This window comes from Siphateles boraxobius, unplaced genomic scaffold, assembly GCF_051911475.1.
Source record: "Siphateles boraxobius isolate OS27281-9 unplaced genomic scaffold, OSU_SipBor_1 66, whole genome shotgun sequence".
NCBI lineage: Eukaryota > Metazoa > Chordata > Actinopteri > Cypriniformes > Leuciscidae > Siphateles > Siphateles boraxobius.
This window is the reverse complement of record NW_027509193.1, coordinates 11,876,492-11,899,211: the sequence shown is the minus strand read 5'-3', so window position 1 is coordinate 11,899,211 and position 22,720 is coordinate 11,876,492. Positions and strand designations below refer to the sequence as shown.

Here is a 22,720-nt window from a genome sequence, read left to right as displayed (position 1 = left end):
AAAGAAAGAAAGAAAGAAAGAAAGAAAGAAAGAAAGAAAGAAAGAAAGAAAGAAAGAAAGAAAGAAAGAAAGAGAGAAAGAAAGAAAGAAAGAAAGAAAGAAAGAAAGAGAGAAAGAAAGAAAGAAAGAAAGAAAGAAAGAAAGAGAGAAAGAGAGAAAGAGAGAAAGAAAGAAAGAAAGAAAGAAAGAAAGAAAGAAAGAAAGAAAGAAAGAAAGAAAGAAAGAGAGAAAGAAAGAGAGAAAGAGAGAAAGAAAGAAAGAAAGAAAGAAAGAAAGAAATGCTCTCTTTTCTTACCTCTCCTTACTCTGCAGACTGAAATATACTACTATTAGTCTGTGTTTGAAACCTGCAGAATATATTGAGCATGATATAAGGCATGTCTGAATCCACACTGTCTACTAAAATGCCTCCATCTGAATGATTTGTTAATGCAGCATAGACGTATGATATCTTGTGTGTGGGTCAGCTGTTCACTGGGAAGAAAAGAAAAAATAAAATAAAAATGGTGTCTGACGGAGAGGTTCAAAGTAGTAAATTAATTTATGAGCAATTTTCTTTTTGATTCATGATTCAATTTCTATCGACAAATAAGCTTTGTAGTCATTACATATTCCCTTGGATATATTTCTAAAGCTCACTTCAATGCGTTTTAGAACATTACACGTGACACTATGGTGCCTTGAAAAACAGTCTGGTGCCTTCATTCAAAAATGCTGCCCAGCAAGCCAGTCAGTACGTTTACATGGACAACAATAATCCGATATTAAGCTCATTAAAGCAATACTTATTAAGAAACCATCATGTAAACAGTTTTATGATTACCTTAATCCAGGTAAAGTCATACTCGAAGTAAACAGATCGAATTAAGACATGAGTATTCCTTATCACATTATTGAAGTGCATTAAAGACATGTACACACCTTAATCACACTATTAAAGTCATGTGGGAGTTCGCCGCATTTTGCGACAGGACACACACACTCGGCAGTGGTCAACCGTTTGACAGCAAACGAAGGAGAGCATGGCTCCAGAATTTGTATGCGCCCTCGTCTACTTGCACGTTTAGCATGACAAACAATTAACTGCACTTGAACTGTATATGGTACCATAACGAAGACGAACTGTATGTTGATAAGGAGGGAACGTCGGACGGAGTGGCATGGTGATGACGTAATGGCATGTGCCATTAATCGATCCTTGTTCTATAATGTAAAACGGGGAAAATAAAAGGAATATTCTTAAAGTAATTCATGTAAACACCTTAATCAGAATATTATCTTATTCAGAATAAGGTCAATAATTAGATAACTGCTGTCAATGTAAACGTTGTGAATGACAGCGAGGCAACTGCCTTTTTGGACACAGCTTAAAATGTCTTGTACAACTCTCTGATGAATGAGTGTGTGCATGTATGTGAGACCATTAGTGAGCTAGAATCTCAATCAATAGTTGCTTGACTATCAAACAGTCCAACAGCCAATTCATACTCCCACCTGCTTCCCCTCTGGCACGCTCCTTTTCTGTCCCTCACAAATGGCTTGCCAAAAATAAAAGGCCAAAAGCCTGAACTATCAATTTGAGCTGCACCCTGCCTTCACCCTTCAGTTACACTAACCTGTACCGATACCATGTGACACTGTTCTAAACTGTTAATAAAAAAATAAATATCCAATTTTAATATATACCATCATCTCATCTCACACAGACACACACAGAAAACAGAAGGTACCAGCTTTTGAAATAGCCTACTAAATAAATGTTTAAAAGGACATGAGAAACAAAATATTCCTTCATCTGTAGAAATAAATCAGATATATTAGATCAACTGACACACTTTTTGAAAGTTCATCTATTCATCATACATGGGAAACTTCAGTCCTAGAGGGCGATAGTCCTGCAGAGTTTAGTTCCACCGCTAATCAAACACATCTGCTTTTAATTTTAATTAATAAGTTGCGTGTTCAGGCCCGGAGTTGTTTAACAAACTCAAATTGTGGCGGTTGTACCACTTCAACATAAAAAGTAGTTTCACATGGGAGGTGGAAAGCACAAATCTGTAGTTCAATTTCAATGAGAAACACACTGAAAGCGGAAAATTGCAGGAGGTTCTAGCGACAAAGATGGTGTGCAAGTGGTGCTCCCCACATTTCTCATTAACAGCTTTCCAAAAATCATAAATATTATATGGTGTACTAGGGCTCTGTATCAAGTTCAATACTTTTGAGGCACAATCATTTGGCTTCGATACCACCGAGTATCAAAAAACCTCTTGTTGTTCGGTACCAATTTTCGATACCTAAGGGGTTAAAACCCAGAGATGTGGCTCACGAGAGGCTGTAGTGTGTAAGTGTCCAAACCCCATTTAAGATGTGGAAAAGATCAAAAGTGTGGCTGCATTTCACCAGGCTCAATGCCAACAGCCCGCGATGCAATTTTTGCAACAAGATAATTACTGCCAAGACCGGTGTGGTGAAGTGTTGGGTCCCACTCAAGTGTTGGGTCCCAGCTTAGGACCCAAGCATTCCGATTGGTTCAAAGCACGTTTTATGGGTAATCGCTTTAGTCCCTGGACACAAATCATACAAAATCACTTTATTATAGAAGACGTTTGAACTACGTTATAACGAGTCAATGTCTTTTAACTCATATGTTTCATATACTAGTAACCGAAGCTATAGATTGTGCATTTAAAGATTCCTCGTTCTTAGTGTTTTTTAGTTAGCTTAGCCTACATAGTGGCATATCATGCAGCTATCCGATATGTATGCTAGCTGAGCTTTAGCTGCTTATACTGCCTTAAAGGGGCATTCGGCATAACACTAGCTATTAGGTATGTAACGATACACTTGCAACCGGTTGAAAAACTATAAAAATGTGTGACGATTTAAGTCGGTTGAAATGTTAAACGAATCGCGATACACGTTTTAAGCAGGGGCGTTTACTGTAGCCTACTGTCAAGTTGTGAACCTCGCTTTACAGGCACAATAGCAGCAAGCACACACTGGCGCGAAGCTAGCGAGTGTTTTCACTTCATTCATGGAACTTGAGCTTGTGGGAGCCAAGCTCAACTTCTATAGGAATGGACTGAAAACGCTCAGTTTGCTCCGCTCGCGCCGCGTCAGTGTGTGCCTCACTGGTGTGCACGCGCCGTCAAACACATGGCGACGGCAAGCATAGATATTGACTCATTCAAATCGGAGGTGTGGCGGCATTTTGACTTTCCGTAGACTAATAATAATCACCACCGTGAGAAGCACAAGTCACCTCCGTTTTCATGTAAAAGGCATTAAAACGACAAGTGCGAGAGCCACGGAGATCACAAGGTGCACCAGTGTTTCCGTGGCAACCAGGTGTTGTATTTATTTTACGATCTCTTTCTCTAAATGTGTACATGGATATATATTCTTTTATATATATAATTTATTGATGGTTATGGCATATTTTTCTAAATGTGTTTATTTTTTTACTCTTGCTAGTGTAATGATACAAATTATAACAAAATTAAAACCCCTCTAAATGTGGTACTAATTTTACAGTCTTTTACTTAGTGTGGGAAGGTACCAGACAGACAGAAAGACTGAGTTGAAACAACCTTGAAGGGATTTTTTTTTAAATTTCAATGTAGTTTTTTTATTTGACAAATATATTTCAAAATGAAAAAGAAATGTGCAGCATTTTGTCTGAGAAATAATAAAAGAGACACTTTTTCATTTATAATTTCTTAAATTAATCACTTGTTAAAAAAATCGTGAGAAAATCGTATCGTGAAACCAGTATTGTGAATCGTATCGCATCGTGAGTTGAGTGAATCGTTACATCCCTACTAGCTATTTCTTTGCTGATTTTCACTTTTGTTGTCGCATGTTTTGTCAACGAGCTCCCCCTACAGCTGTGAGGCGTATATTTCACAACAATGTCGTAAGAAAACTCACTTGCGGCACCCTCCTCCCGCTTTCTACCGCTGCTCATGTGCAGTTGTTATTATCGGGGCCGGCCAACTTTATCGTGTGGAGCTATGTCTACCGAGGTGGGTAATACATCATACACATTGAGGGCGGTGTGTGTGTCTATGTCGAATTGCCGTAAAGCAGTTTTTGTTTCTCGCTCGTTCTCGCTTCTCACAAGACTTCCTATTTCCAACTTAACTTGTGACGTTAATCCTCATGTTGCAAAGTTGGTTTTTCGCCTAGGAACATTGGGGGGATCGGGGAAAGTCACCATTCTCACCAGAACAGGTTATTAAACCATCCAAATGATTTCTAAACGGTTTTATTAAGTTGAAATAGTTGCTGAATGCCCCTTTAACGTATTCGCAGCAATTCGTAATGCAATTATAATTATGTCATTATTTTTATCATAATAATCAGCACAATATTTTGTACAAATTTTGTTATTAAAAGAACCATGTAGTTATCGCGAGAACAGATTTAGATCAGGCATACTACTGGCATACCAATGGGGTCCATCACTTCAGTGGGACCCAACACTTCACCACAAATCTGATGAAGTACTTGACAGTGCACGGAATAAACGTAAGAGCAGAAAGTTGCTCCATCTTCGACTGCAAGAAGAGCTGGAGCGCGTTCTTAAATAAACCGAAATTAGGCTTATAGTAGTGATGTGGTCAAGACACCTAACCCGAGACCAGAAGTGGTTGAAAGTGGACAAGAAATGGATTAAAACACCAGGTGTAAACAGGAATGTGTCTCCCTCGTCTACTTGTGATCCCATCAACCAAAACGGATCTTAATACCAGGTGTAAACAGGGCCAAAGAGTGAATCTGCATAGGCCTATCTACCATATACAGAACAGATAATACTTGTAAAATAAAAGTTTAGGTTCTAGGTTTATTTACAATATGTTCTTTCTTGAATTCTTCAAAAAAATTTTTAAAAAACATTGACGAGGCAGTCAATCCTCCCTTCCAAATAAAAAAAAGCCATCAAGACAAGATCAAGGTTTTTATACAGTGGTGCAACATGACATCTTATAGATGAGCTTAGTCTTATATACTGATGTCTGATATTTGAATTTATTTGGCTTTTTAGTTTATATGTGCAATATTTTTCAGCTGTGCCTATTTATTAGTTTGATTGCAGAATATTTGCTTAAAAAGTTTAGTAGGTTATTTGAAAGTCTGAACTACACAAGCACAATGGGCTTAAACAAGCATAAGAGAGGTAATTTGCATATAAATTACCTTAAGATAGAGAAGCTAAAACCTTATTTTTAATTTTAATTCTAAGGGTCACAGAAAGGGGGTGAAAAAAAGCAACAACAAAAAATACATCACACTTTCAGTGCAAGTAAGCTTCACTAAGGTTGTAATTGAACTTCAGAGATACAAAAAAAAAAGATAGATGTAAACTACAGTCCAATCCGTTTATGTTTTCAGTGTATTAGGTCTACATGAATACTAATGAGGGCAACAAGAATTAAGAAGACAAGGAAAGTGTGGGAGAGAGGGAGAAACTATTCTAGAGTGTCTCTAAGAAAGATGGAAATATTCATTACTGAGATTAAAATTCAAATACTGGCACAATAAGTCCAACTACACAGACACACAATCAGATCATACCTTTTTGTGACTCCTTAAATCTAGGCTAAATATAACTGGACACACATGCACACACACACCATACGCTGATGTGTGCACAGAAACAGCGTCACACGCATAGATGAGCAGAAAAATATTTGAGCCATTTATTTGCGACCTCAATTTCCATCCTCTCATGTAAAAGAACTGAATCACCACTATGTGTCCTCAGTGCAACTGTCTGTGTGAAAAAAAGCCTATTCTCACTTACAGTCGATCAATTATTGATCATATGGAGCCAGACACCTTGTTCACTCCCATCTTTAACATGTGCACACACACACCCTCAAACCAGTCCTTCTCTTCATAAACCATTCATTAATTTCCAAATCTCACAATGTGCCATCTTATAAGTCAACCTCGAAAATAACAAACACAGAATAACACCAAGCTTAATTAAACTTCAGCTGAAATACAAGAGAGAGAGACTATGATAATAGGCTAAATAATAAACTAAGTGCAAATGTAGTGTTCAAAATATCAACTTAGATATATCAATACTGAAATATCTGAAACGCTTTCAGTACAAATTTTCCACAGAACAGATACACAACACTACACAGTAGCCTCTCATCTCTCCGAAAGCGAGTTGACAAACAAACCCGCCTTCCCTCACTCACACAATTATTTTATTTGCCCTGGATGAATGAATTTTGGCTTGGAATTGTGCGTATTGTGCATAACTTTACTCATTCCCGCAGATTTTGTGCTCACAACCATAGTGCGTGCACATAAAGCCTTTTATCAATACTAAATTGAGTTATTTTTCGCTGCTTATTGCACTTACACAGTCAAATAAACACAAAATGTCAAAATGCCAGTCTTGGTATTCAAACAGTTATGTTTTAAGTGAACATAAACAGTTGAGAAAGAAAACGCATGTGTAACAGTATACTATAGGTGACAGCACCCTAATATACCTGCTGCCAAATTATATTTTATAATATGCCTGCAGTTGGCATTTGGCAGTTTTTCCCCATGGTATCAATGCCAAAATTGTGGCCAGTGAAAATGCTAAGTGGCTAGTAACTTTGGAAAACCAATAGCCACAGTGGCTGGTGGTGAGCAAAAACGTTAATGTCAAGGCCTGCTCATAACCCCCTGCCACTATTAAATGATAACAATGTTACTCAATGAGGTCTATAATACCTAAAAAAAACTATTTGTTAACATTCACATTCAAACAATTAGCAGGGCTCGAAATTAACTTGGTAGCACTGGGGAAAATTGTAAAAATTTAGGAGCACAACTAAAATGTTTATCCTGAATTCTTTGCCACATACTTGTCCCAACATTTCTTGTGCTTAACACTCTCCCCATGTTTAAAAAAAATAACATTCCAATTAATTGCGGGTGGGTCACGGTCGGATGAGAGAGAAATCATTAATGAGTTTATTTGAATAAAGACACGGTCATTTTGCAGTAAAACAAAACGAACGTGCATCACTCTTATTTTCGGCTTACAACAACGTATAACTCTTCAAGGAAAACCAATCAAAGAAAACATGTCTTGAGCATCTCCTAGCGGCCATTACTTAAAACACAAATGAAAAAACCTATGAGAAATTGCTTAAAGCTCCAGTAGGTAACTTTTGTAAACAAATATTTGTTAAAACTGTCATTATGTCCTGACAGTAGAATATGAGACAGATAATCTGTGAAAAAATCAAGCTCCTCTGGCTCCTCCCTGTGGTCCTATTGCTATTTGCAGAAATACACCGCTCCCGATCAGAAACAACCAATCAGAGTCAGGAGGAATGTCTTAGCAGTGTCAATCACGCTCGTGTACGCGCTGATCACCCCTCTCTTGCACAGCGCGAGCGCGTACCGTCGTTCGTGATTCTCCTGTTCAAACTCGTTCATCCAAATGAACAAATCTTTTTTGATTTGAAAAAAAGATTTGTTCATTTTGATGAACGAGTTCGAACAGGATCACGAACGCGCATCACAGAACAGAGCAATGGCGAGCATTTGTGCTTATAAAACTTAAAGTGTTTTATTTATTTTTGAAATGACCGATCGTTTCGCTAGATAAGACCCTTATTCATCGTCTGGTATCGTTTAAAGCCCTTTGAAGCTGCACTGAAACTGTCATTTGGTCCTTGAAACGTTTGTGTCCTTTTGAAGTCCATTATACGGAGAAAAAGCCTAGAATGTTTGCATCAAAAACCTTCATTTCCTTTCGACTGAAGAAAGAAAGACATGGACATCTTGGATGACATGGGGTGAGTAAATAATATAATAAATATATATTATTTATAATAAAAATTATTCTGATAAAACTGTTTTCCAACATTATGTTGGAAATTGTTATTATTACATTATTAATATAAAACCTTGTGTAATTTAAATGGAAGCAGCCTATACTTATCAGTACATTTTAATCTTTATTATTAATAGGGCTGTAACGATACACCAAACCCACGATTCGGTTCGTATCACGATTTTTGACCCACGATACGATACAAACCTCGATATGGGATGGCGGGGCGGGGCGGGGCGGGGCGTTTTGGAGGGGTGGGGACAAAACAGTTCAAAAGATATTTTGAGGAAAAAAATATATTTTTATTAAATAACATTTGAAAAACCTGTATAAACTGAACAACAAATAACAATATTAACTATGCAAATTATTAACAATATACCTAAGTAAAATAAATTATATAGCCAAAGCTATAACACTTCTGTTTTCTTTGTAACAAAATACTGTTGAAAAACAAACAGAACTAAAGCCCATAGAGGAGATGATTCAAGCATGTTGAAAATTATTCTTCAATCAATCTTACATTTACAAAGAAAATTAAATGGTTTCTGTTTTTTCACACTGAGGTAACTGAGGCTTACTGTCTGTGCTGTAAACCACAAATCAAGTAAGTAAACATTAAACAAATAAACAAATTCTTTCTCTTAAGAAAACCAAACTCGTTGTGGATTTGATTTAAGGGAGTTGAAAATTCTTCTTCAGAAACACCATCATGTCCACATTGTCTGGTGAGAGGCTTGATCTCTGTGCTGTGACAATGTCCCCTGCAGTGGAAAACACTCTCTCACTGGGGACAGATGTGGCTGGGATTCCAAGGTACATTTTAGCCAACTTGGCTAAATGGGGGAACTGGTTCTGGTTGTCCTTCCACCACATAAGTGGATTTGACTCCAATGAGAGGCTCTGCACTGCTCTGTAATGCTGCACCTCCTCATCCACCACTGCAGACAAAGGCTTGGATGATGAATATGCCTGTTCCATTGGAAAGAAGTCTCTAAACAGTTCAGCCATCATTGGTGCTCTTTTAGCTGGAGGAGGACAGTTACTGGAGCTTGAGGCTGTCTCTGATTGCTCTTCCGTTGAAGTCTGGGCCTAACAGACAAAATCCATTACACAATTGCAACATAATTTTAGATACAATGGAGGATATGAAATTCAGGACAATTACACAAATAAAGTTAGTTTACTAAAGTTAAGTATTTATCATCTGACTATATTAAATACTGACTTTAATTAAATAAGCCTAACTGATTTACACAGCACTTTATTTAATATATTAATATTAAAACAATCAAATACCTGAACAGTCTGTGAACAATTGCAACATAATGTTAGATACAATGGAGGATATGAAATCCAGGACAATTACATGAATAAAGTTAGTTTAATAAAGTTAAGTATTTTTTATCTGACTATATTTAAATACTGACTTTAAAATAAATACTGACTTTAATTAAATAGGCCTAACTGATTTTTACACAGCACTTTATTTAATATATTAATATTTAAACAATCAAATACCTGAACAGTCTGTGAACAATCTTCCAGAATTCTCTCAGTCAGACTCTTGAAGATTGTGTCATGGGTGGTCTCATCAAGGAAAGGTAGAGATTTGAAACGGGGGTCAAGTACAGTGCTCATATGAAGAAACTGAATTAGTGCCCTATCCGAATCAGGGTATCTGTCCTCAAAGTCATGTGCAATAGCAGCTTTGATGTCTTTCACTACTGTTGAGTCAGAGACACTGTGCTTCATGGAGGCCAGGATTCTGTGTTTCAATGGCACGATCATTGAAATAGTTGGCATCTGCTCAGTGCTCATGAGGGTAGTCACAGTTTTTAAAGGTTTAAGAAGCTGGACCACGTCCTCAGCTAGTTTCACATCATCATCAGACAGAGTGACGATGTCTTTAATGTTCTTCTTGACACTCTTGTCTGTTAATGCAGAGAAAACAGCAGCCTGCTGCTCAAGGTAGCGCTCGAGCATGTCGTGGCTTGAGTTCCACCTAGTAGCCACATCCTGGACCAGCTTGTGTAAGGGCAGCTGCAGCATCACCTGTTTCTCCTTCAACACAGCTGCAGCTGTTGTGCTGCGGTGGAAAAACGTGACCACTTTCCTCACTCTGCCGAGGAGTCGGGACATGTGGTGAACGCCCATCCCTCTCTGGGCAGCCAGATTAACAGTGTGAGCAAAGCATCGTATATGCGGTGAAAATCCGGCAGCTTCGACAGCATTGGCAATATTTCTGGCGTTGTCTGTTGTCACGGGAACGGGGACATTTGTTCTGCTGATTTTCCAATTTATCACAGCCTCTTTAAGTATTTCCGATAAATGTTCGCTTGTATGGCTCTCATACACAGCGCGTGTTTGGAGGACGGGGTTTGCTATTTGCCAATCGGCCGTAATATAGTGTGCGGTTATGGTCATATAGCTGTCTGTGGCACGGGACGTCCATCCATCGGTGGTGATTGCGATGGATTCAGCAGTACTCAACCCTTCCTCCACCTTAGCCTTTGTTTTCTCCAGAAGTTTTGATAGCACATTTTGAGAGAAATGCGCCCGGCTTGGTAATGCATAACGGGGCTCGAGCACACTAAGTAAATACTTGAATCCCTCGTTTTCAACTACCGAAAAGGGGCGCATATCCAGTGACATAAAAATTCCAATTGCATCAGTAATTTTGTGTGCTCGATCTGAATTGGCTGGAAACTTTGCTTGGAATAAACTAGGCAGTGTAGGCTGCTGCTGTTGTGTTGTTTTCTGTGCACGAGCTAAACTGATGTCGGGATGGTGCCTTAAGATATGCATCTGCATGTTGGTTGTGTTGCCGGCCGGTTGGGGAAGCTTCTTGAAACACTTACGGCAAATTGTGTGGGTCTTGTCGACTACACGATTGCCATCCTTGTTCTCCACCGGGTAGCCGAAATGTTGCCATACTGCTGACTTAAAAGTATTAGGAGGGTCCGCGATGTCTGGGTTTGTTGCCATGTTTCCTCACGTTCTTCAACTAGCTCGCGTGACGCGTCACATGAAAAAGGTTAAGGTAGCACACGTAATTGGAGGACGCTTACAGATAAAATTAAATGTATTAAATTTATACATTTTTAATTTATCCTCAACTAGTTTTGTGGTGTAGGTCTCCATATTTTATAATGTTAACTTCAAATAATACTAATAGTAATTTAAAGATGTGGTAGCATTGGATCTGGACAGGAAGGATAAATCTGGGAGTTGGAAGGGGTGTGTCGATCGCGATTCTGCCTTCTCACATCGCGATACAGGATCGTGGACCTGCGTATCGCGATTTCGATTTCATATCGCATATCGTTACAGCCCTAATTATTAATGTATCAAATCTGGTTCCCTGTATATTTTAGATAGATAGATTGTTTTATTTAATGACATGTCGCATCTAAGGCTATTTTCATTGCAAATATTCAATTACAAAAATAAAAATATCATATTTACAGCATTAGTTGAGAGATTTGTTTATACATATCTCAATTAATCAATATCGAACTGAACTGAACATACATTGGAGCTGAACCACTAGCTCGTGAATCGAAATCGAATCGTGAAATTCGTCAATACCTAGCCCTACAACCAACTTCAATATTATAATGAAATATTCACAATTTATCAAGAAATACAGAAAGTCAAAACCTGATGCCTTACCATTAAATGCAGCTCCACCTGCCTGTTCACATACTGTTCTGCCAAGTTAACATTGTCAGTTTGTTGTTTTATACTAGTTCCTCTTTTAAAGGCACCAGCAGTCTTTATAGCATATGATTCAGATTGTAAATGTGTGCTTGTTCATTGGATAAATATTAAACACTTTTTTTTAGGGACTTATTAAACAAATAATGATCCATGTTTATTACACACAAGCAAGCCATTTACTTCTGTTAACATTACTGATTATTTAAAAACAACAGCTTAAAAAAATTATAATAACAATCTGAATATTTCAGCACAGCAATCTCTCTCTCTTTCGCAATCTGCCGCTGGTCTCGGGTTTGTTCATAAATTACAACTGTTCATCATTCGAGGCAATTTGGTGCGTAATATCTTGGCTTTGATGGAGCTGCTGACTAATTGATGGATTACTTTATTTTGGAATAGCGGAAACTGCCAAGCCGGAGTTGTGGTAGTAAATCTCTCCGCAATGAAAGAAAGCATCACATTTACACTGGACTTTAATCAGAGCCTAATGCAAGAGTTTACTCAGAGACCCACCATCAGCCCCATTTTACACAGCAGATGGTTACGGCAAAGAATCTGTCATTTCTGACACACCTGCTGAGAGACCCGTCAGATACATCATAATCCATAACAGCCACTGATTTAAGACTGTTATTAGTGTAAACAAAATTTGCATGTTAGGATTCAGAGTGATTTGAGATGATTATCAAGAAACAAAATCGAATAGCATAAATGCTGTTTAAATGCCATGGAAATACTAAAATGATTCCAAAGTGAGCCAATTTTTTAGGGACAAAATCTGCAGAATTATTTAAAATAGATTTAAAGATGCAAACAGAAGCTCCTTTGTGCTGCTGTAATGCAGAACTCACATGAATATCATAGACTAGAAGAGACAGACTACAGCTCTTTAGAATTCTTAAACAGTGGGAAGTGGGTCAGACTGATTTCAGGATGCATGCTAAAATGGCAGAATAAATATGGAAATGCAGAAAGTGTGAGCAACAACAGATGGGAGAAGTTTGACATGTTTAAAAAAATTCCAGATGAGTTTCCCCTATTTCACTTTCATCATCATTTTATCGCTGGGTTAAAGGAGAACTCCGGGGCAATTTTTAAGTTAATCGGTTATACCTTTGCGAGTACCGACTATAGAAGAAAAAAACGAACCGGATTGGTGATTGCAACACGGAGCTGTTACAGCTAATGCACAGAGCTCCAACTCAGCTAAAACGGCAGTTAACGGGGCATATACATAAAGAGTGTCTTTGTGCCTCTGAACAGTCACAAAATGCAATTCAAATGTCTGTCCAACATGAACAGGGCCCTTACATGTGAACAAGATGCGTTTAGCAACTTAGCCATTGTTCAAATTCACCTAAATAGTGTTTTAGACGGCTAGCTGTAGTCTGCGCTGAAGTCCTGTGGGAACTCAGTTGTAGTTGCTAAACGTATCTTGTATATGAGGCCATTAATACAAAGTCAGAGGGCATTCCTTCTCTACGAGAGATGAATGGCAGGTTTACAATGGATTTTGGGATTGACAACAGAGCAATAATCAAACAGGGTGCTGAACTTTATGCAAATGGAAAGAAAATGTCATGACATCCATGAAATATTGCCAATAATGCTGGAATTTCCAGTAGATCAGTGCTTAAATCACATTTACATATTACTATTCAAAATGAATCTATGTTTATAACATGCAAAGGGTTGGGTTCAGTAAGACCTTCAATTTTTTTTAAAGGAGAAATAATTATTACAATTTAAAATAGCTTTACTGTTTTCTATAGCCTAATATATGTAAGATGTATTCCTGTGATACAAATTTTCAGCATCATTACTCCAGTGTCACATGATCTTTCAGAAATCATTCTAATATGATGATTTGCTGCTCAATCAACATTTCTGATTATTATCAATGTTGAAAACAGTTGTGCAAATTTTTTCAAGATTCTTTGATGAATAGAAAGCTCAAAAGAACAGCATTTTTTTTAATAGAATCTTTTGTAACATTATAAATGTCTTTTCTGTCACCATCCTTGCTGAAAAAATGTATTAATTTCTTTAAGTTCTTTCCCAAAAAAATTGTTATTGACCCAAAACTTTTGAACGGTAGTACATTGTTGCAAAAGCTTTCCATTTCAGAAAAATGCTATTCTTTTTAACCTTCTATTCATCAAAGAATCATGAAAAAAAATTTACACAACCATTTTCAAAATAAATGTTTCTTTTGATTATCAAATCATATTAGAATTCTGTCATATTCATAATATTCTGAAGGATCATGTGACACTGAAGACTGGAGTATTGATGCTGAAAATTCAGCTTTGCATCACAGAAAAAAAAAATTACATTATAAAATATATTAATTAAAAATAAATTTAAATTATTATTAAATATCAAAATAACACAATTTCTGTATACACTAAAAACAATTAGATTCAACAACCACCTGTGCTGCATTTGCTATGCCAGAGCAGGCGTTTTGGGTGGTATTAAGCAGATTTCATCCATGCCAGTGGACACATATGGTTAGTCACATCACATGAGATGTAAAACAGGTGTGTGTAAACACTGGGGATTCTCCAGCTCTGAAATGTCAAAGTGAAATGTGTTCCTACAAACTCAACATTTTTCCATTTGACCAACTGGGGCCCAGAGCTGATCTGAAAACACCCCCACAAATCATCCATGAGCGACACAGCCACCGTTCCGCTTCACAGCCGTCACAGACAGATCAACATGTCAGCTGTGCCTAATTCCTGCAATCCAGCAACCCATTCAACACATCTGCGTGAGCGCGATCATGATAGCGCACAGTTTCTGGCGAAGAGGCCCCCTGCATCGCCGCACTGCGCGTGCGCACAACAAATTCCCACTATCTGGCAGGATGCGCGGCAAGATCCTTCCATTAACAGTCAATGAGGGATCAGGATTTAGCAATGCTTGTGTCACTGATACCCAGGTCTCTGCCCAAAAACAACTTGCACGCATTAACAACAATACTCAAGTACCGCATTGAATCTGACAGTCCACCATAACCCAAAACACATCTTTCAAAGCCATACTGTGCATATGACCTCACAAATGGCCGTGCAATATATATATATATATATATATATATATATATATATATATATATATATATATATATATATATATCATACTATATATATATATATATATATCATACTATATATATATATATATATTAAACAAACACAACAACCTGACCTGAAGCAGGTGGAAGAGCCAGTCTGCTCATCAACATGACAGTTGTCAAAAGAATCACTAATTTGACTAACTTACAAACTCTCAGTCGCTCGTAGGTTAAAATATTTTACTATCAAGACACAAAAATGTGCTGCTAAACCAGGATAAATAGCTGTTTTTGTATTATATAATAGTCATAAAGTAATAAGGCTGGCAAGCGCAACAAGGGGCTAAGCTAGTTAGCACTGCAACAGCAGCCTGAAACAAGCTCAAATATTACCGATACATATCCTCTAAACGCGCTGTTTTCACTCTTACAAAGCTAACCAAGAGGTAAAACAGAAATATATGACATCCCCTGGTGTGTTGTGGTGCGTTTGGTTTTATAAACTTACCTTTTTATGAAGGTAAGCTGTTTTGCCGTATCGGATATTTTTCTATGGAGTGGCTTCACGTCCGGGTTAAATGAATGACGGAGAACGAGAGTGCGCACGTACTCGGGTGCGCGCACTAGGCTTTGGCAGCAAAATCAGTGTGTACATTTCAGTTTACATGCGAGTATGATTATTATTTTAAACCACAGGATCATATAATTAGAATCTGATCTCATGTTATTTACCGTGTCATCTGTCGATTTCGGTGAAATGTATGAGAGCTAGGCTATGTCTAGAAATATCATTTTATATATTTTCATTGACTCAAATAAGTCTATTTTATTTCGCTTTTATTTGTTATACAGGCCTAATATCACCATATTTGTATTGTATTCTTACTATTTATCTAATTTATTTTTTAAAAAAAACACTATTTTCCCTATTGTTTATATTATTAATAATAATAATCTGTTTATCTGTTGTTGATGTTTGGATGAACATCTGAATTTCTTTCAGTAAACATATTTTCTCCAGTTACAGTTGGCAGTGTTTATGAGGGGAAAGATTTATTGCTGCTTAATTGCATGCGATAATTATCGCAAATGAATAAACAAGCGATCTCTCTCTCTCTCTCTCTCTCTCTCTCTCTCTCTCTCTCTCTCTCTCTCTCTCTCTCTCTCTCTCTCTCTCTCTCTCCTCTTTCATCACAGTTTATCATTCTTTCTATCACACCTATTGTGTCATTATTTGAAGGTCATTGGTGTTTTTGACTACAAGCTATGTTTTTCCCCTAATCGCGTGTTTAGTTTATTGTGGTGTTTGTGTTTTTGATGCATGTGTTCTTCTTCCAATCTAGGCTCTGAAGGGAGACATGAATCAGCACCAGCAGATGTTCATGAAAAAATTACTGTACAAAAAAAATAAGAAAAAAGAGTTTTGAAGGAAGAAAAAACAGAATAATATTTAAAAACGCAAGGGAAATTGAATAAAATATATGCACAGCTTCACAAACCATGAACATCACTGTTTGTTAAACCTAAACGGCAAGCTAAAAGTCACTATTTTTTGTAGAAGTGTAAATGTGCCTGCTTCTAACATAAAATAAATAAACTTTTTTCCTTTTTACTATAATTTTTTATTCATAAAAACCTTATAAAATGTGCTATATAAATAAACATGTCTTGCCTGTAGAAATATTGCAAAAATTTGCGATACTCAAACTATCCATTTTTGATGGTGAAAAACTCTAGACATTCTGTGTGTGAAATTGTATTAAATTCTATGATTGTATAAAATAAATATCATAAGAGCAAAAAAAAAAAAAAACGATATACAGGGCTAAATATGGCTGGGTTTCGGCCCTGGCCTTGAGGTATAGGTAATCACAGCCATGCTGATACTCGTAATTACATTTTTCTGAACGACAACTCAACTGTTTGTCTGTCTTACCTGATGGCAACAAGTCAGCCTAGCCTTATGATCCCATTTACCATGTTAATTGTGTTGAACTAGAGTTCTTGATATCTGAATCCTGTTTAGAGTTCTCTGTTGAATATGTGGCACCAATTAAACCGCGCAGGACCAGTGTATCACATCCACAAATGACACAGTGTTGACAGTACTTGACACTCTCCCGGCATTAGCTGAGAGGGTTTGAAGAGTGTGAAAATCACATGTGAATGAAGAGATCAAACATAAAGTACACAGCTGAAATGTTCATGCTATCAGGACGAATGTGATAATGTTTTGATATTCATAATATTTCATCATCAAGCCTCTTTTTGAATCAACGTGAATCAAACTGGTCTCCATTTACTTTCTTAATATAAATTCCTGCCCCCTGGTCTTATTGTGAGCAAATCATCGGTGCATATTATTCCAAAGAAAACAATATCTGTCTTCTTAACATTTCATCAAAATACAATAACTTGCTTTGTTTTTCAAATGACTGTACTTTTCGACTGACATCACCAAGGAGGTCTATAATACTTAGAGAAAGCTATCCGTTGGCATTCCCATTCATCTCAATGGCAGTTCCTTGGCTGTCTGCCATATTTGCTCATAGGCACTCAATTCTGGTGACAATTTTTTTGCCAATCACCTGACTTATAAATGTCACATAACTAATCACATTTTTACTTCACTTTTTTACATTTAAATTACTTCCTGTCATGCTACTCTGATTGCTTTATGGCATCACAAGAATGAGCACAGTCCCAAAATCATCAATATAGTGACTTTCTTGAGCTGTGACATTAAGGGCAGCAAGGACAATAAAAATATAAACCCATTTCAAGGGTTAGTTCACCCAAAGATGAAAATTCTCGGAATACAAATTGAAGATATTTTTAATGAAATCTGAGAGCTTTCTGTCCCTCTATTAACAGTCTACGCAACTACTACTTTCAAGCCCTTTCATGTGACTCCAGTGGTTTAACCTCAATTTTTTAAGCAACGTGAGTGATTTGTTTGCGCAAATAAATAATAAATTTACCACTTTATTTACAAAATATTTATCTCCAACGCGGATTCACAAGAGCCCACGACGCATGCGTGTTATTGACGTATGAGTGTTATTGACGTATGAGCGTCAATTTTTTTTTGCGCAAACAAAGCACTAGCGTTGCTTCAAAAAATTTGGTTAAACCACTGGTCACATGGATTACTTTAATGATGTCTTTACTTTCAGGGGCTTAAAAGTGGTAATTGTGTAGAGGCTGTCAATGGAGCTCTCAGATTTCATTAAAAATACCTTCATTTGAGCTCCGAAGATGAACGTCTTCGGGTTTGGGTTTTGACATTCAGGAAGGTCTTACGGGTTTGGAACAACGTGAGGGTGAGTAATTAATGACAGAATCTTTGGGTGAACTAACCCTTTAAAGTTTTTTCAGAGCCTTTTGTTTTGCTGACAAAAATAAAATAAAATCGGAATACAAAGCCAATTCTGAATGAACGTCAATGCAGAAAATGTTACTTGCCCCAAAGTGCAGTCCTGGCATTATGCAAAAACAGACCACTTGTACATGTACTATTCATGATCCAATAACAAAAAGGGGAAAAAATGGGGTTTGATCAATTCCCAATGGATAAAATCAAGTCCCGCCCTACATTTTTTCTCATTGAATATTCTGTTTCACTCAGAAATATAATAACATTATGGAATGGTTGGTAGCAAATTCAGTTTAATGCTGACTGCAAACACCAAGGTTCTATCTTATTCTCTGTTGGTCACCAGTCCCAGCCACACCATTAAAAGTGACCTTTTGGAACAAAGTTATCCATTACTGTGTGTGTGCATTGTTATCAGTGTGTCTACAATTCAGCGTTGTAATGTAATCAGACATAAATAAGCATGAGGAAGTCACAGCTCAACGGGGGACGGTGGAGAGAAAATAAAGGCAGTGTAATTAAAGCAGCAGTACCCTCACACATATTAACCAGGGAATATGTGACTGAGTGTATGATTTACAAACACCCACCATTGCCAACCCACGTGTCTCTGTATCACTTACCATTCCATTGCCCCATGCAAAAATAATTAAGCATCTTCAGAGAGGAATTGGGTTACCTGCACATTACATTGAGATATGTAAGGCTACCTCACACTGGGGACCTGGAGGAATGAACACTGGGCGAGAGATGAAGAAATTATGGCAAGAGAGGGAGGTAGAGATGAGAAAGATGGCTCATCTCTGATGCACAGTCCCACTGTGTATATTAGCACCATCACCTATTTATTTTGATGTGAATGACAACAAGGCTGTTATTTAGAGTCCAAAGACAAAGATGAGTCAAAAGTTCCAATCCAGAGGTATTTAATAAAAGAATAAACGTGGATAATCCAACATAGTGCAATAGCCGACACTAAACAGAGGAAACCAAGGAACTTAAGTATACGTTGATAATAAACTAGAAGACTAACAGGTGTGATGATCAAATGAAATGCATGGAAACTGATCAGATTGGGAAACTTGAACAAAGGAAACAGGTGACTGATGATAAACAAACTCAAAGGCTTCATCTGAAGAGTAGCCAAAAAATACCCCGGATGACCTACTTTTTCCTGCGAGATTCTGAAATGTGCATCTAATGGACACTTTACTATCCCAAGAGGCCACATGAGAGGATTTGGGAATAGCAGTGAAGCGACGCAACTGACGCTGGTAGGTCACGTGATAATGACAACATGGCGGATTCCCTTTATACAAAACACATTCATATTATATAGAACATACTTTTTAGCAATCATGAAGTAATTAGTTATTTAAAATAAGTACCTATTTAAGAGAATATGTGATTTCGGATGCAACTTATGTCCATGAAAATGAAATTAAACCAATAAATGTCTATATATAGTATATGTAACAGTTATAGGCTGCATCGCACTCGCATAGTAGTTTTGCCATATACAATTACAATTTGAGTTTTGTGGCTTCTAGTCCATCGCTGCATCCGAAAACGCATACTGTATCAATACTTCATTTGGTTTGAAAGTATTTTCTATATAGCATGAATGAAATTCAGAACGCACTAGCACTACATTCACCATGTTGTCACTGTCATGTAATTTACGTCATCAGTTGTGTTGCTTCACACACATTAATAAATCCTCTCCCGTGGCCTCATGGAATATAAAGTGTCCATCGAATGTGCACCTCAGAATCTCAATGTAGGTCACCCAGGTACTTTTCACATACTGTTTTTCAAATACTGTATTCGGACATACTATGCAGTGCATGTCTTGTATGACCCTTTTTTGTGAAAATGACCAAATGACTGTACATTTTGGCTACATATTAAAGAATTAAATAAATAGATATGAAATATTGATTTGAGTTGATATTATTTAGTAAATTTACCTGTATATGTGACTGTAAAGTTTCCACTATGAAAACAATATGACAATGTACAAATAGGCCTAGCATCAAGAAAAACAATGCAACAATATTACAGTAATATTAGTCACCATGAAATCAAAATGGGTAATTCGTTATGCAATATTGCAGTGTCTATTTTAATATGATTTATCCGTGCACATCTTTTTTTTTTTTTTTACAATTCATGTGTCCTATTCATGTTGTTATCTTTAATCAAAATAGTAATTGTAATCTTCCCCTCCCTTTTGCAGCAACATTTCTTCTCTTCTCTGATGACATCACAGCAATAAACCACAACCATCCAATCAATTCCTGATGGACAAAATCTTGTCTCACTCTACAATTTTTCTTGTTTGAGAAGTCATTCACAAGGCTATACATCATAATAGGGAATAAAAAATGATTGCAACTTCTGTTTTATGATTTTAACACTGAAGTCTATTTTCAGTACCACAGACACAAGATAATGCTATAGTTGTGTTTGTATGAAAAGAGAGAGCGAGTGTGCCATGTTATACGAGAAACATGGAAATAGTACTGTGTCGTGAGAAATTGGGTCTCCATCAACTGTCAGTTAACATTAACTACACACAATGTCATTCACTAAAAAAAGTATACAATTGCTTAATTTGCTATGGACGACAGCAAGTATTACAAAAATCTGACCACAGAATTCTGCAGTCGACCAATCAGAATAGAGTATACAAGAGAGCCATGTAATATGCAATCTTAACATGAGACCCGCTCCATGTAAAATAAAAATGATTTTTCTATTGTGAGTCTACAGGTCCTTCTCCAAAAATTAGCATATTGTGATAAAGTTCATTATTTTCCATAATGTAATGATAAAAATTAAACTTTCATATATTTTAGATTCATTGCACACCAACTGAAAACCCAAAATTAGCATAAAATCTAAAAAAATTAGCATATCATGAAAAGGGTCTCTAAACGAGCTATTAACCTAATCATCTGAATCAACTAATTAACTCTAAACACCTGCAAAAGATTCCTGAGGCTTTTAAAAACTCCCAGCCTGTTTCATTACTCAAAACCGCAATCATGGGTAAGGCCCTGTTTACACGAGAACGATTCTGGGTGAATATGTAAAAATATTTTATCGGATGTGCCTTTCGTTTACACGGCGACGGCGTTTTGGAGGCTTAAAAACGCAAAAAAGTGAAACCACCCTCCAGAGTGGAAATCTTAAAAGCGATCCACCGTCGCGTTCCCATCTAAACAGTAAAAACGCAAATCTGCTCACTGTGGCTCTCGTCGCGTACATGTTTACGTCACAGGCATGCGCCATTACAGGAAAATAACCCAATATGTCGGATTATTTCCATACGTCGGACCTTCAAGTTGCCATAGCAGCTCTGATAAACGTACAAGAGTCTTTTCAGCAGATGTACAAAATATTCTCAGATATTGGTGTTGTTGTGTCGCAGTGCTTCACATTGCCACCTAGCCGCCTGGAGTGCATACTACATCGAATTTCACACACTTTTGCGTAATCATATGCACGCGGATTTCCCCCCCGATAACGCTCGTCTAAACGCAGAATAAAAAGTGATAACGCAACGCCACTTTTGCGTTTTCTCTTAAGATCGTTTCCATGTAAACATAGCCTAAGACTGCCGACCTGACTGCTGTCCAGAAGGCCATCATTGACACCCTCAAGTAAGAGGGTAAGACACAGAAAGAAATTGCGGCGTGGCATGGAGGCAATCAGCCTGTGGCACTGCTGAGGTGTTATGGAGGCCCAGGATGCTTCGATAGCGGCCTTAAGCTCATCCAGAGTGTTGGGTCTTGCGTCTCTCAACTTTCTCTTCACAATATCCCACAGATTCTCTATGGGGTTCAGGTCAGGAGAGTTGGCAGGCCAATTGAGCACAGTAATACCATGGTCAGTAAACCATTTACCAGTGGTTTTGGCACTGTGAGCAGGTGCCAGGTCGTGCTGAAAAATGAAATCTTCATCTCCATAAAGCTTTTGAGCAGATGGAATCATGAAGTGCTCCAAAATCTCCTGATAGCTAGCTGGATTGACCCTGCCCTTGATAAAACACAGTGCACCAACACCAGCAGCTGACATGACACCCCAGACCATCACTGACTGTGGGTACTCCAGTGCTGCTTATCTGTAGCCCATGTCAGGCACTTCTGCCGCTGTTCCTGGTTCAAAAGTGGCTTGACCTGGGGAATGCGGCACCTGTAGCCCATTTCCTGCACACGCCTGTGCACGGTGGCTCTGGATGTTTCTACTTCAGACTCAGTCCACTGCTTCCGCAGGTCCCCCAAGGTCTGGAATCGGTCCTTCTCCACAATCTTCCTCAGGGTCCGGTCACCTCTTCTCGTTGTGCAGCGTTTTTTGCCACACTTTTTCCTTCCCACAGACTTCCCACTGAGGTGCCTTGATACAGCACTCTGGGAACAGCCTATTTGTTCAGACATTTCTTTCTGTGTCTTACCCTCTTGCTTGAGGGTGTCAATGAAGGCCTTCTGGACAGCAGTCAGGTCGGCAGTCTTACCCATGATTGCGGTTTTGAGTAATGAAACAGGCTGGGAGTTTTTGAAAGCCTCAGGAATCTTTTCCAGGTGTTTATAATTAATTAGTTGATTCAGATGATTAGGTTAATAGCTTGTTTAGAGACCCTTTTCATGATATGCTAATTTTTTGAGATAGG

The 22,720-nt window shown here is 37.7% G+C and overlaps 1 protein-coding gene across 1 annotated transcript in view; it reads right to left on the bottom strand.

The window, feature by feature from the left end:
* The window catches only part of spop (speckle type BTB/POZ protein), a 96,520-nt gene extending 81,251 nt beyond the window's left edge, over nt 1-15,269 (bottom strand). The window contains exon 1 of the mRNA XM_077212220.1: nt 15,178-15,269. The gene's annotated coding sequence lies outside the window, so the exon portion shown is untranslated. The remainder of the gene's footprint in view (nt 1-15,177) is intronic.
* Nucleotides 15,270-22,720: the final 7,451 nt, after the last annotated feature.